Source organism: Schistocerca nitens, chromosome 1 (assembly GCF_023898315.1).
Source record: "Schistocerca nitens isolate TAMUIC-IGC-003100 chromosome 1, iqSchNite1.1, whole genome shotgun sequence".
NCBI classification, from domain to species: domain Eukaryota; kingdom Metazoa; phylum Arthropoda; class Insecta; order Orthoptera; family Acrididae; genus Schistocerca; species Schistocerca nitens.
The window spans coordinates 143174718-143191003 of record NC_064614.1 but is presented as its reverse complement, the minus strand read 5'-3'; the positions used below and the strand labels follow the sequence as shown (position 1 = coordinate 143191003).

At 43.4% G+C, this 16286-nt stretch overlaps 1 pseudogene; it reads right to left on the bottom strand.

The window, feature by feature from the left end:
* Window positions 1-11390: 11390 nt before the first annotated feature.
* On the bottom strand, window positions 11391-11508 carry LOC126208399 (5S ribosomal RNA; annotated as a pseudogene).
* Window positions 11509-16286: the final 4778 nt, after the last annotated feature.

Below are 16286 nucleotides of genomic sequence, written 5' to 3'. Positions count from 1 at the left end.
CTCAATAATAATTTTGTTTTCAAAGCAATCTTTTTTAAGAAAAGAATCATTCCAATTGAAACAATATTTCCTATGCTTTTCCTCCCATAATCAATTTATCAGATTAATTATTGCACAGGGCATAAGGTCAGCGCTGCTGCCCTATTATTGTTGGTTTAATGATTAATGTTCATATCTTAATTTTTGTGTCGAGTTTACATTTGGGTCATTATTATTCAGTAATCTCGTGGGGAACTAACTTTTGGCACGTTTTCATTATCATTGAGTTTTCTTTTATTTTTGCTGGGAAGTCACATTTGGCTCTATTCCCATTAACATTCAAATATAGACATTTAAATTATTTGCGGGGAGGTAATTATAGTCATTTATATTTTTGTGGGGAGGTTACAACTTTGAGAAGGGGAAATAGGTTAAGAAATAAGTGTATCTGTGTTTACATTGTAAGATTATTTAAGATTATTTGGAGGGGTAGTTCGCAATGTTTTATTTCAGGATTTATTGTACCTTGTTTGTTCTTTCGTCGCATATTTTTTTTTCACACACAAAGTCTGTGCAACCATAAAGAGATAATTTAGACGCACATTTAGGTGCGAGGAGGTCGGAGAAATCGATTATTTGGTGAACGGTATCAACTCAACAATCAGTGCACAGAATGCGTATAAATTAGGTTTTGGGGGTATATAAGGGATTTATTTATGTGTATGGATGTGTTAGGCCTAAGTTTTTGGATGATTTTATGTTTGTTGTAATTTCCAACTTATAACTTAAGGACTCCCAAATTTGGGTGCATGGAGGTTGGAGAAATTTGGAAAATGAAAATTAATGATGCTTACCTAGAAAGACAGATGGATGTTTATCTACTTATCTAAGAATATTTTGGGAGAATAATTTATTGTTGTATGGAGTAACGCTTTGTGTACGCAGCTTCACTGCACTGAATTAACTGAGGGTTGAGATTTGTCCACATTTGTTGTTAGTTTTGTGTCCAAGGGAGTTATTTAAATTAACAGAAAATATTAATTTGTCGATGAAGTCGATTGGGAATCTGTCACGACATGCACACCTCTAGTGGGGCTTGAATAACATGTCAGAATCATTGAAGAATTTACAAGCATCTTGCAAACGCTGTAAATCAATTGTTTACTGTGTAGTTTAGATCTGTTTGTATCGATTCCACTGGGGGAAGTGTTCCCTGCATATCCTGGGTGGTTTCGGAAAATATTTGTTTTCTGGTATCTACACCCGATTCTGTTTTCTACAGATTTGCTCCCGCAAAACGATGGCGACGAAATGCAGAGCCATACAGAATATGGGCGGGGTGCTCGGCTCCGAATCTGTGGAGCGCCGCTGGAGACTTCGTTGTGACGAAAAATTTGTGTGAAGGTGATCGCAGTGGCGCTGTCATTTCTGTGGCATTTCAACTGACAGTCGATTTGGATAAATGTATAGTTTTATTTGCATTTAATTAATATGTTGCGATTCATAATTTACGTTATACACAAGTTTCTTTAAATTTAAAGCAATTCTGCATCATCACCACTACAAGTAATTACACTATTGATCTGGCACTTGGGATATTTATGTTATTATATTTTGAATTTGTGATTTGTAAATTTGGGTGCTACTTCATAAAATATATGGCTCGACAATATGTTATGAAGTAGGGGCGTGTGAGTTAACGAGCATTTCGCTCTCATTTAAGTATATGACCGAAAGAGACAGCCTTCCAGGAACTGTGAAACGAATCCTGTCGTCTAGGTACATGTGGCACAAAGAGCGCAGATTCGCCACGAGATGGGGACATCCACAGGCGTCTATTGTACTGAATGAGGCCAGGCTGGTGAGGCCTCAGCGCTGTAACGTGCGAGTGAGACAGACGAGAACCTAAGATCGGCCATAAAGGAAAACATTTACGAAAACTATTTAATTCTATAGTAATTCAGGGAATGAAGCCACAGTAATTTTAATCTGCCATCCTCCACAAATTTTTGTGTTCTCCAAATAAAACATGAATATTGATCACATCTGTAATAGTTTAGGATTTAATGTTAATGTGAAATGAACAAGTTTTGTAACGAAAACCTGAATGCTGAAATCTGAACGCTTTGGTCGATCTTAGCGATCTACATTTCATATAGAAGCCCATGATTAAAATGACAAATGCTGTAAATATCAACTCTGTAACTTTATTTGTTTAAAAGATATAGTAAATTTAAATTATCAGTATTTTCAGTTAAGCATCAGATCATCATTTCCTCCACACAAAACACATTGAACGATGACAGCATGAGACCTTATTGAATCATTGGGTAATAGAATATTTGTTGTAACCTTTAGTGCATAATAGTTTGTTTTATTTTTATTTATCAGAAAGCACATTGGTGCGACGCTACTGGCCGTGACATTCAAAGTTAAGAAGGAAACTGTATTGGTTTTCTGTAAAAGAATTTAACGTTTATTGTGAAATGGATATTACTGTTACTTTATTTAGAACGAGAAAGTGGTCAGGCTTTCATTATTTAACTGTGTTAAAATGTAAAATAATGTAGAATAAGCTGTAGCCAATCAGATGGACGGCTTTAGGAAAGGGAACTGCCCTAGTCAGGTGAGCGAGCATATTCGCGGCCGATGTGGCCGAGCGGTTCTAGGCGCTTCAGTCTGGAACCGCGCGACCGCTACGGTCGCAGGCTCGAATCCTGCCTAGGGCATGGATGTGTGTGATGTCCTTAGGTTAGTTAGGTTTAAGTAGTTCTAAGTTCTAGGGGACTGGTGACCTCAGATGTTAAGTCCCATAGTGCTCAGAACCATTTTTTGAGGATCTTCGGCGCGCGGGAAACGCGGCCCGAGACGGGTAGAGGGACACTGCCGGAGCAGACGCGAAAGTGCACGGCTCGGCTGGGGACACCAAAGTGAACAGTTCTGGTCTAGACACCAAAGGGCACAGTTCGGATTGAGACGTGAAAGCAGACAGTCGGTATTTAGGTAGCTAGGAAGTGAAACGACTTAGAAAATTCCGCGTTGTGTGGTATCGCGGGACTTCGTCTCTGAGCGGTGAGCAGCCGCAAACTTTTCGCGCATATAACGATGTAGAGTATTGAACTTGTATTTCGCGATGAGATTGTAAATTATCGAACTGTGTCAAATGGATATGCGCTCGAGTGTGACAGTAACTCTAAATACGACAACTTTCGCTATTAGTTTGTTTTCTGAATAAAAATTATTCTAACCAAATCGCAACTGTGTGGCCTACATCATTTATGGTTCGTTAATTTAGTTTCCGATATTATTATTACTGTTTTTATATGTTATATTAACTTTGTATGTTTCATACAATTTCGCAAACTTGCGATCAGCCAGACAATTTAACCAAAGGGTCACAACTGTCTAATTTAGGGCGTGTAATGCGACATGTGCTGTTGAACCCCTAGGCGAGTTTGAGCCAAGACATATCGACGAAGAGGAACCGCATGTAGACCCGAACATCTTTGGGATGTTAGCTCGAAAACTGTAGAATATAGCGGGAACTACTTATGCTGTCTCAAGAGCACATTCTTTGAGTGGTTCCAGAACCAGACACTAAAGAGCCGACAAAATAAAGAAACAGTAACGTAATAAAAGAAAAAGAAAAAAAGAAACATCGCGTGTTAGTCTAGGCACAGAATTCTTTCCTACTTGTTGCCCTTTTCCTTTCTCATAAGAAGAAATAAGGAGCTTGTGCTTATTCACTCTATTACCGCTGATTTAATAATCTAATGAATGTATAGTTGGTAACTTCCGCAGTTGGACTTATAAGGACGTCGGCAATCCCTGCCACCTATATACACTGTGTGCTGTCTATCAGTTGGCTTTCAGAAGAATGATATACAGGGTGTAAAAAAATATGCGGCACAAATTTCAGGATATATATTCCTCACACTTAGACGAAGAAATTATGTTCATGGACATGGGTCTGGAAGCGCTTTATCTCCATGTTACAACTCATTGTCTCCAACTCGTTAATCATGGAAAGTACACAAGAACAGAATACACCACCATAGCACATGCCACTCTTTCTCACAGGAGATGTTCAGTAAGACCAGTGTGGGCATTGGTAAATGCATCAACCAGCCGTCGTAGTGAATCTCGGATGCGCTGATGTATCCCTGGAGTATTGCGTATGGTTTCGCAGCCTTCCGTAATACGGGCACCGAGACACTGAACAACTTGTGATGGGGTCCACGCACAAGAGCTATCAAACGCCCCCACAAATAAAAGTCCAGTGGATTTAGGCAACTGGTCCATCTCTGCCTGTCCATCTGTCACCGAATCTGACACTTAGAAGCCGACGGACGCTAACACTAAAATGTACATGTTTTGTCGAACAGCTAAAGGCACATCTGCTAACAGATCAGGTAGAACATTCTCCGCGAAATTGTGATAACTTTGTCCATCGAGCATAGGTGGAAGAAAGTGAGGCTCTGCCAGTCACCAACAATGCCAATCCAAACAATGACAGAAAATCTTTGTTGATGAGTTGCTTCAACATTTACGTGAGGAATGACGTGTGCTCATACACGCCGACTCTTTAAATTTACAATCTGACACCGTTGAAACCCGTTTGAGAAAATGAGTCGTGACATGGAAACAAAGCATTTCCAGACCAATGTTCATACAACATAATTTCTTCGTATAAGTGCGAGGAATGCGTCCTGCAATTTGTGCCGTACATTTTTGTTACGCCCTGTACATACTCTTCTGTCAGCAAACATTACCAGGTGTAGAAGTATGAAACGAACTCCCCTATAGTTGGTGCTGGCCGTCAGTGTAGGGCCCGTGAGAGCGCGTCTGCAGTGCCATCTGCTTCCTGTAATGGTTGACGACGAATGTCAACACAACGTAACACAAGTTCCATACATCGGTATCTGTTTCAAACACATAAAGATGTCGAGTTTTGTACTTACGAACTACGATTTCCTGACAGCATCGGTTTTCTCTTATCATTTGAAGAAAACTGCTGCAGAAACGCATCGAATATTTGTAGAAGCTTTCGGCGGACATGTTCGTGGGAAAACACAGTGTTAAGTGGTTAAAAAATTCAAAAGTGCTGATTTTCACGTAAGAAACGACAAGGGCAGGAAAACACCGAATAAGTCGAGGAAGTTCGAAGACAACGAGTTGCAGGCCTTGCTGGATGAAGACGATACTCAAACTCAACAGGAACTAGCGGAAAAATTGCACGTGACGCAGAAAGCCATTTCTCTTCGGTTGAAAGCTACGGGAAAGGTGCAGAAAGTGGGAAAATGTGTTCCGCATGAACTGAATGAAAGACAGCAAGAAAATCGAAAGACAACTTGTGAAATGCTGCTCGCCAGATACAAAAGAAAGTCGTTTCTCCATCGAATAATGACAGGTGATGAAAAATGGATATATTTTGGGAATCTTAAGCGTCGTAAATCATGGGTGAATACAGGCAAACCATCGACATCCACTGCAAGACCAAATCGCTTTGGAAAGAAGACAATGCTCTGTGTTTGTTGGGATCAGAAGGGTGTCATTTATTATGAGCTGCTAAAGCCTGGTGATCCCACCAAACACTGATGGCTACCAGGACAAATGATCGATTTAAATCGAGAATTACGTGAAAAACGACCGTAATATGGAAAAAGGCAACACAAAGTCGTATTGCTCCATGATAACGCCCCATCACACACAGCAAAACGGGCCAGTGAAACGATTGAGGCTTTCAGTTGGGAAATACTTGGCTCCGTCCGAATATCATCACTGGGACACATTCTCGCTGAACATCGCTTCAATTTGTATGAAAATGTACAAAAACGGCCCGTTGATTGGTTCGCTTCAAAAGAACTGCTTTTTGGCGTGGCATTTATAGCCTGCGGGAAAGGTGGGAGAAATGTATAAATAGCAATGGAGATTGTTTTGAATAAAATATTGTTTATCAGTTTCAAACAAAAGACGTGTATTTATTGCAACCAAATTCCGGTTTCATAGTTCTACTCCTGGTACATTCTGTTCACGCCTCTCTATCAAGCACGCAACTCATGTCAACAACAGAAGCAGACAAGATGGTGTCAAAGTGGAGAAATTACGAACTTCCTTCAATAGTTCGCTAAAAGATCCACAACCAGCGAAGCACGAGGAAACACTAGCGAATGGAACACTAGCGAAAGTGAACCGATCTCGACTGAAAGCAGTTCGTTGCTGCTCCCTTACCGCTTACACTAGAAAGAATTCTCCTTCACTCACGCTCATTGGCTCGCGTTCGCTCCATTGCAAACCAGATTTAGGACATCGTAGCGAAAGTGTTACTCTGAAGTACTCCACCCCATCTCACCGCCAACAGCGTTTCGTTGGCAGCACCGCAACGTCAGCAGCGGAAGAGCCGTATATTGCGAGCGCAGGCCACTAATATTTCACAATGCGATGCGGGATTAACGTATTAATCTCAACTGGCGGCGGCGTATTACCTGATCACGCGCGAAACATCTCATTACGCGCCTAATTAGCACTCATAACGCCGCGCCGCGCCGCCAGGCAGCGCTGGCGTCAGCTAACAGTCTTGCCAACGCTGCGATATTTCACGCGGACGGCTTCGCGTTGCGCAAATGAGGTAATCCACGCGCGCGGCGCGCAGCGCGAATGGGGCGTTACTGGCGACGCAGTGCGCCGATTTATAGGAGAGCTTATGAAAATGTACGCGCGTCCGACGGCGCTCTCCAGCGTTGCAGGCAGCAGAAAAACAGTAACTTTGGGCAGGGTCCCGTCCACCGTATCGGCGACGCGAAAACGTCCTCTCACTATTTCACATTGCGTATGTCGGCGTAATGGGAGCGTTGCCCGCAGTACATGTGCCACACAGACGCGTGAATTTATCATTAGTATATCTCAACTGTAGTGGAGCTGCAGCTAAACTATCCAGAGCACTCACATTCCACATACACCAAGCTAGGTTTATACCTTCCATAAAAAATAGTACTTTTTCCAATAACAATTTTGTATGACAATGCAGTCCTCACTGAGCTGATGGTATCTTTTAAAGATCGGGTGCACAGAAGTACAGGCCAACACTATTTCGAGCACAAACATTATGACTTTTCCGGAGGAAAAAATAGTACAGATACAGAAAGAAAATCACTCGTATGAAACATGGCTCGCTTTAGTCATACACATCTTGCAAACAATAGATGCAGGTGAATAGGTAAATTACAATGAGCACTTATTAACCAAAGCACGAGAAACTGATGTATAATGCGCTTTATGATCGGAAGTTTGCAGACGAAACTTTGTCTTGAAACCTGGTAGAAAATACAATGAGCTTCCCGTCGTATGTAGAGTAATCTCGCGGCAAAATATAATCAATGCCTTCTCTGCGCGACAGCAATGGAAATGCTATCGACGACAATGCTGCCAAAGCCAAATTACTAAACACAGCCTTCCGAAATTCTTTCACCAGTGAAGACGAAGTAAACATTCCAAAATCCGAAACAAGAACAGCTACCAACATGAGTATCTGACAAGTAAATATCCTCTAAGTAGTGAAGCACTTAATAAAAGCAAGTCTTCCAGTTCAGACTGTATACCAATTAGGTTCCTTCCAGAATATGCTGATACAACAGCTCCATACTTAAAAATCATTTACAACCGCTCGCTCAACGGAAGGTCCGTACCCAGGACTGGAAAGTTGCACAAATCACACCAATATTCAAGAAAGGTAGTAGGAGTAATCCACTAAATTACAGGCCCATATCATTAACGTCGGTATGCAGCAGGATTCTGGAGCATATATCGTAATCGAACATTATGAATTACCTCGAAGAGAAAGGTCTATTGACACACAGTCAACACGGATTTAGAAAAAAATCGTTCTTCTGTAAAGTTTTAAAGGTAGGAGACGAGGTACTGGCAGACGTAAAGCTGTGAGGACGGGGTGTGAGTCGTGCTTATGGTAGAGCACTTGCCCACGAAAAGTAAAGGTCCCGAGTTCGAGTCTCGGTCCGCCACACAGTTTTAATCTGCCAGGAAGTTTCTGAACTGAGGTGACTGAAATGCCAATCATGTCTGCAGAACAACTAATGTACGTTTCCTATGAATATCAACGTGCTTCAGGCATTTAAGGTGTTCTGTTTTTCCTGAACATGACTTTTTTATAAGAGGATACGAATCCGACTTACATGCATCCGGAGTGTATTATGAACCTACTATTTTAACAAAATACAGTTCATAACGTAATGAAACAAGAATTTTTGTAATGACACGATGGGTATACAGCGATAACAGTTGTCTTTCTGTCAAAGATTGTGTCAAGATGTAGCAAACGCCGCGTTCTAGAGCATGTTTCAAAGTTCTGCAAATCAGGCAAAGCAATTCGGGATCACGGTGGCGAATCTGATCGCAGCAAAGGTGAGTACCAGCAAATGCATCTCTTGTGCAAGGAGAGGCAGGAAGTTCTGTTGGGCAGGAGAAGAATAGTCACATTCCAGCCATTACTAGAGACAGAAATACCCAGAGCTCACTGTGATGGAGACGACAATACTCAGACTTGTACAGTTCAACATGAAGTGACCAGAGCCGCCTTCCACCAAATGGAGGTGTACATTTGAGCACAGAATAACCACCATGTAAAAAACTGTTCCCTACAGGTTCCGGTCATTCAATCGACAGTGAACTCTGCTCGAGATTAAGAGGTTGTGAACCGGTCGGAAACAGGGAGAGACACTGAAGAGTGCGAATGTGGTATTACTGTTTCATAAGAGCAGCTATTAGATAAAAGTTTTCGTACTGGTTCCGTATTAAATAACACCGACACTGAAAAGCAGATTACAGCTGGCTTAACTGCGCACAAATTCAATGAAGCATCGTTATCCCCTTCACAGTAAAAGCTTCAACACTGAGTCCAGCTATATTTCGTGCTCTGTCAGCTTTGGTGGTAGATACGAAACGTAACAAGAACATTCGCGAACATGGCGAAATCCAGTTGAGAGTGCTTGTCAGGGAAATGCGTCTCTTCCGAGCTGAAACACCGAAAGGCAAAACACCACCGGCTTCAATGCATCAGTCATTTTTTATCACGAGTGCAGAGAAACCGGTCATTTAAAATTGCCACCTCCATTAGCGAGCGCAAAATGATATTTCATATCGAGCCGTCCTTTTAAAAGTGCTTGATGGGTGGAGTTCGTTTTTATGCAACTAATTGGTGGATACCGTATTGGATTTTTTTTTCCTCGTTCAGTTCCCGCTGATTGCAGCAACTGTGAATTGCATCATTTGCCGCATTATCGCGATAAATTTCGGATTTACAGTCAGTCTCTGATGTGTTTCTGAAATTTCTGCGTTTCACATACGATATATTTCGCTTTTTAATTCGTCGTGCGATCGGTTATATTCGCTTTACACATTCTAGTGACTGGAAACCTCTACAGTGACGTTTTAGTTCCGGCAGGAAGGTTTCGAAATTTAGAGCTCAGATTAGATTAAAAGTACTGTATCTGAATAGTAATTGCTATAAAAATCCAGTGATCCTCACGATGGTCCGTAGTAGGCTGTAATACAATGTTTATTTAATCGTGTGATAACTAATTTCGACTAAGCGTCATTGTCAGACACATTTGTAATATTTGTATTTCATCTCATCTTAAAATCAATCTTTATTACAAGCAAAAAGTAGTGTGGCGGTTTTGCGTATCATCAACATGGACAAATGCAATGAATATGGATGATATGATACTCTATGGTATTCTGCGGTTTGAATTCACTCTGATATTTAGCAGTTGCATTGATTTGATTTGTTAAATGATACTGACAATATTATACACATGCATTATCCATACTACAACTTCTCCCGGATAATTATTTTGTTCAAATTGCACAAGAATTCCACCTGACATAGTGTAATAATGTTGACTGTAAGTTGTGTTCATATCACTAAAATTACAGATCGTAAATTAGAGCTTTTATAATTTTTGTCTTCGATGAGTTTAATTATCCTTAGCAAATTGATCATGAAAAGGAACCACAGAATACCACCCGCACACAACACTGACGTATGCTACCAGAAATATATTTCTCCGTGATTCGTGCGTAGTTTAATTTTGGCCTCATACATATTGTTTGCAGTTTCAAGTAATTTAAATTTGCCGCTGAGATAAAAGTTAAGATGGCGGCCAACAAAAGATAGAGGATTTCTTTTTTAATTAAGATTTTCCTTTGCTCAATAAATAATTAATCATTTAAATTGCTGCCACCAAAAAAATGATTAATACTGTTTTGCAAAATAGTTTAACACAAACCCTTGATATTTTGACCAGAAGTATATATATATATATATATATATATATATATATATATATATATATATATATATATATATATATATATATTAAAAGAGGAAGCGATTTTTCAATAATTAATCATAAATAGTTTTAACGCATTTGGCTCTTTGTATTTTACCAGCAAATGTACATAAAAGTACGATAATGTTAGGTTAAATGTTTTTCATTCAACAGACCTCAAATCGATCGCGTCTTGCGTCGGCGACGTACAGCAGAAGAAGACGACAGAAGGGTACAAAAGAAAAGAAAAGAATGACATAGATTAACAAAGAATGTGAGACAAATATTGTCTCTGTTTTAAATAATTATCACCTTTTTAAGAAATAATTACATAATTGAATGAATATTTTTGAGTTACGTAATTTTCCACACGTTCATATTCCACCCGTAATAAAATATATATATATATCGTGCATGTTACAGTAGCCATACGAAAGGATTCACACTACAGTGACACCTTTTAAGGTCGTATTCTGAACTCTGCTCTATGTACAACATCATCTTGTACATAGAGCCAACTGCTTGTGCTAGGCGATGACGCTTAGTCGAAATTAGCTAATAGCTCGAGTAAATAAACATCGTATTAGAGCCTACTATGACCCGTGCTTACGTTAAGTATCTGGAGGCTGTGGATCACCACAATAACAAAATCTGAAGGATCATCATCATCAATAACGATTGTCTGTAACTAGCCAATATTTTAGAAGACTGCTGTACAAATGAAGGGCGAAGATTACTACACTGTTTTAAAGTGCTTTCTATTCGTGTGATAATTAACACTATTCTTTATTCATCTAGATTTTACACACTGAAGCAAAGCTCGTTTCAGTAAAAACTCGAAGCAGAGGAATTATTACAGAAATAATCGACGATGGTGTTCTATCAAAGCAGCAGCACTCCGTCCAGGCCGCAAGTGGCCCATCGGGACTATCCGACCGCCGTGTCATCCTCAGCTCAGGATGCGGATAGGAGGGGCGTTATGATGTTTTTCTGTGACCGGAGCCACTACTAGTCTGTCGAGTAGCTCCTCAATTCGCATCACGAGGCTGAGTGCGCCCCGAAAAACGGCAACAGCACATGGCCGCCTAGACGGTCATCCATCCAAGTGCTGGCCACGCCCAACAGCGCTTAACTTCGGTGATCTGATGGGAACCGGTATATCCACTGCGCCAAGGCCGTTGCCTCGTTCTATCTGTAGTGTCGCGGAATAGTAAAGAGGTGGAAACGTGGAATATTGTCGAAGTTTCATTGCCTATGCCGAGAGCCAGAGGCAGTAGGTTAGCCAAGAGGTAAGAGGATTGCACATGTATCGGAATGTGTCGTCCTGCAGGGGCAGTGGCCTGGTTACACACAACAGGAGAGAGAGAATTGCTTAGCATGCAGGTTTGTGTTAGATGGAGACTTTCGTAGATTGTAAGACAGAGGTGACAGAGGTATATCGTCAGCTGTACTGCATTTCATAACTTCGCATACGTCTGCCCAACAACACGTAACTCTGTCACAAGAACACCTAAGGGGCGAGTACGACAGATAAATCAGCAGTATAAGTGGAACGAATGCATTCATTACAAACGAGCATGACGTCAGGATGTCGCTCGTGTTTCCTTTAAATACGCCAGCTTTGATAGCAACAAGGCACTCGCAGATAGACTTGCAGTTAGATGTGTAATGGGACGCTGCTTAGCGCTCAGCTCAGTGATCAACATGTTAATTAATATTTACACTCCTGGAAATTGAAATAAGAACACCGTGAATTCATTGTCCCAGGAAGGGGAAACTTTATTGACACATTCCTGGGGTCAGATACATCACATGATCACACTGACAGAACCACAGGCACATAGACACAGGCAACAGAGCATGCACAATGTCGGCACTAGTACAGTGTATATCCACCTTTCGCAGCAATGCAGGCTGCTATTGTCCCATGGAGACGATCGTAGAGATGCTGGATGTAGTCCTGTGGAACGGCTTGCCATGCCATTTCCACCTGGCGCCTCAGTTGGACCAGCGTTCGTGCTGGACGTGCAGACCGCGTGAGACGACGCTTCATCCAGTCCCAAACATGCTCAATGGGGGACAGATCCGGAGATCTTGCTGGCCAGGGTAGTTGACTTACACCTTCTAGAGCACGTTGGGTGGCACGGGATACATGCGGACGTGCATTGTCCTGTTGGAACAGCAAGTTCCCTTGCCGGTCTAGGAATGGTAGAACGATGGGTTCGATGACGGTTTGGATGTACTGTGCACTATTCAGTGTCCCCTCGACGATCACCAGTGGTGTACGGCCAATGTAGGAGATCGCTCCCCACACCATGATGCCGGGTGTTGGCCCTGTGTGCCTCGGTCGTATGCAGTCTTGATTGTGGCGCTCACCTGCACGGCGCCAAACACGCATACGACCATCATTGGCACCAAAGCAGAAGCGACTCTCATCGCTGAAGACGACGCGTCTCCATTCGTCCCTCCATTCACGCCTGTCGCGACACCACTGGAGGCGGGCTGCACGATGGTGGGGCGTGAGCGGAAGACGGCCTAACGGTGTGCGGGACCGTAGCCCAGCTTCATGGAGACGGTTGCGAATGGTCCTCGCCGATACCCCAGGAGCAACAGTGCCCCTAATTTGCTGGGAAGTGGCGGTGCGGTCCCCTACGGCACTGCGTAGGATCCTACGGTCTTGGCGTGCATCCGTGCGTCGCTGCGGTCCGGTCCCAGGTCGACGGGCACGTGCACCTTCCGCCGACCACTGGCGACAACATCGATGTACTGTGGAGACCTCACGCCCCACGTGTTGAGCAATTCGGCGGTACGTCCACCCGGCCTCCCGCATGCCCACTATACGCCCTCGCTCAAAGTCCGTCAACTGCACATAACGGTTCACGTCCACGCTGTCGCGGCATGCTACCAGTGTTAAAGACTGCGATGGAGCTCCGTATGCCACGGCAAACTGGCTGACACTGACGGCGGCGGTGCACAAATGCTGCGCAGCTAGCGCCATTCGACGGCCAACACCGCGGTTCCTGGTGTGTCCGCTGTGCCGTGCGTGTGATCATTGCTTGTACAGCCCTCTCGCAGTGTCCGGAGCAAGTATGGTGGGTCTGACACACCGGTGTCAATGTGTTCTTTTTTCCATTTCCAGGAGTGTATTAAGGAGATGTTGCAGTAAGGGCGGCCCATCCAACAGCAGACATGAGGGGACAGTACCAGCTCTGGTCCTCTCTGCTGCTGCTGTCAATCATCAAGCGAGGATTAGCAGACATCGTTGCAGACTCGCTCGCCGCCAATGCTGACATCAGTGAGCCGTTGTCGAGATCGTGCGGGGCCTAGGCCCTGTGGATCTGCCGTCACAACCGGGTGAGCCGACGACGCTGGGAGACTGAAGCCCGTTCCGCCCGTCCACTGCGGAAGAGCCACCAGGAGGAGCAGGAAGAAGACGGGGTGGGATAGAGTACACTCCGCACTACGAGAATACTTCTGGTACCGACAGCGCCGGGACTCTAACCCGGAGCCTCCTACGCGCAGCTGCCCTCTGTACGCCGCCATGATGGCCGGCCAGCCGGGCGCCGCCAGCCACGTGCAGCTGAAGTAAGGGCATTCCATCGCTACGTCACAGCACGCGGCACTGCGCTAGGAAGACTGGTGCGGCCCGGAGCTGGTGTCAGAGAGGACTCGGGGAAGGTCGTTGATATCACCAAGCTCAGCCAGCCTGTGTTATGCGGGACACATTGTACTCGGCAGGAATAAAGGTGTCATGAATTAATAATGTTTCTTTGGCGTTTCTGGCGCGTCCGCAGTCATTTCCTAGCATCCTATCAACTGGAGAGGTCGACGCTCGGCTTCCAGTCCACCATAGGCGACCGGGACCACCGGGGCGCTTACATAAAGAAGGTACACAAAAAGCTGTCCCCTGGGAACATAGAAGGAAGTTTAAGGTTTAATGTCACGCCGACATAGAAACGGCGCGACGAAGGGCTGTAGGTGTAAAATATGGGGATAGAAACACGTAAGTTTACGATTATGGTGCCGTCCTGGCGCACTGATATTGATGCTGGAGTATTTTGGCGAAGTGATTATGTCAATACTGCTAGGTCGTGCTGAAAGGTAATGCGAAATTTTTACGTGAATTCCCTTAAAGCTTTTTAAGTAAAACAAGCGTTATTAGCATTCTACACATTTATTCTTAATGCCTACGTATTTATTTTTGAACGTAGTCACCCTGGCGATGTTGATAGCGTCACTGTAGAATGTTTGACATTTTTGATGGAGGCACAACCTCACCTCGGCATGCATTGCTTCACCATTGTCAAAGTAAAGTCCTCGGAGGTGTTCTTTAGATGAAAATCCAATGGGGCCAAGTTGGAATTGTAGGGTGAACAATCGTTGACAGGGAATCTCAGGTGTCGGATTGTTGCAGAAGTTCCAGTGCTCGTATATACCCAAGCACTGTCGTGCCGAAGGAGTGTGTGCTCCATGGGTGGACTAACTCTCTGAATTCGAAACTCGATTACAGCTCGCTGTTTCTCACACACTGATGTATTCACGCTATACACCGCCATGTTACACCCTACAATTCGGAGCCCTGTAGCGGCAGAGGGCTGCAAATGTGTAGACATGAAGTGTAAGGATGTAGAACGTTAATAATGTTTTTTTTTTATTTAAAGAGTTTTATGAGTTTTCCTCTAAACAATTCGGAAGCATTATTTTTCAGCACTCCCTCGTAGTTTTACAACGAACACAAGACCACATCGTAACAATGAACTCGCGATGATGATTCTGGTACCTTTACAGCACGTATAAGAGACAAGTTTAAACACAGTTATTCATCATTAGTGTCTTCTACAATACTTATTAGCCTCTGTGAGTCCATTGCAGTTGTTGCGTTTCTTGATTCTGAAAACTTTGTCTATCCAGAGTAAACCTCTTCATCTCTGGAAACTTCGTCCATCTCAACCCGCTTGTTGTAGTTGAACCTTGATCTCCCTTCACTATTCTATACTGCATACTTCCCCCCATTATCAATCACAGTTCCTGAATGCTTCGTGAAATGTCCTGTCAACTGATAACTTCTTCTGTTCAAGAAGTGCCATTAATTTCCTTACTCGTTGATCCCATTCAGAATGCCTTATAAAGCTATAGGATCTACGCATCAAATTTCCATAATTTTTCTATAGTGGCATCGCACCACATTCCAAACCCTTCTATTCTCTTGTTGCTTGAACTGTTTTTCGTCCACGCTTCGCTTCAATATCAGGTTACACTCCAAACATGCCATGAAAAAAAGAAGGCACACCACGAAAGAATTATCCGAATTGGATGTAAACCGATAGATGCGATGATTTTCAATCCATTCTAGGTAACTGGGGGACAGAGGGCTTCTTAATCTGACACAATTTCACAGATCTCAGGTTAGTGAAGGCCATGTTATGTTATACGCTATGGGCACTTTCATCTTGGAATTTTGGTAGTGATGAAGGCACAATGATAGCTGTGGACTACGCGAACTTTCTTCCGGACCCCCTGCATCCTGTCATGCTTGATGTCTTCCCCGATGGCGATGGTATCTTCCAGCACGATAACCGTCCGCGTTATGTAGTCCGAGTTGTACTACAGCGGTTCCAGGAGCGTGGGTTTTGAAATGGACACAATATCTCGTTGGTTACAAGATCAACCTCACTTGAACCCAGTGGAACGCATCTGCGATGGCACTCACAGACGGCTCATTGTCAACAAACTGGTGCGAACCTCCGAAAACCTACCAAGGACCTGTCGAATCGCTACTGCATTTCGCTGTAACGGTGTAACACAGAGCTGTTAAGCCCAGGCTCGTAATGATTTGGCTCACCAGTCTGTGTTACTTTAGTTGGACAAAAATGCGGAAACACAGCGAGAAATCGAAGCTTGAACATAAATGCACGTGCTAGCCAAGCCTGCAAGTTGCAGCGTTGTACACTCTGAGAGAGA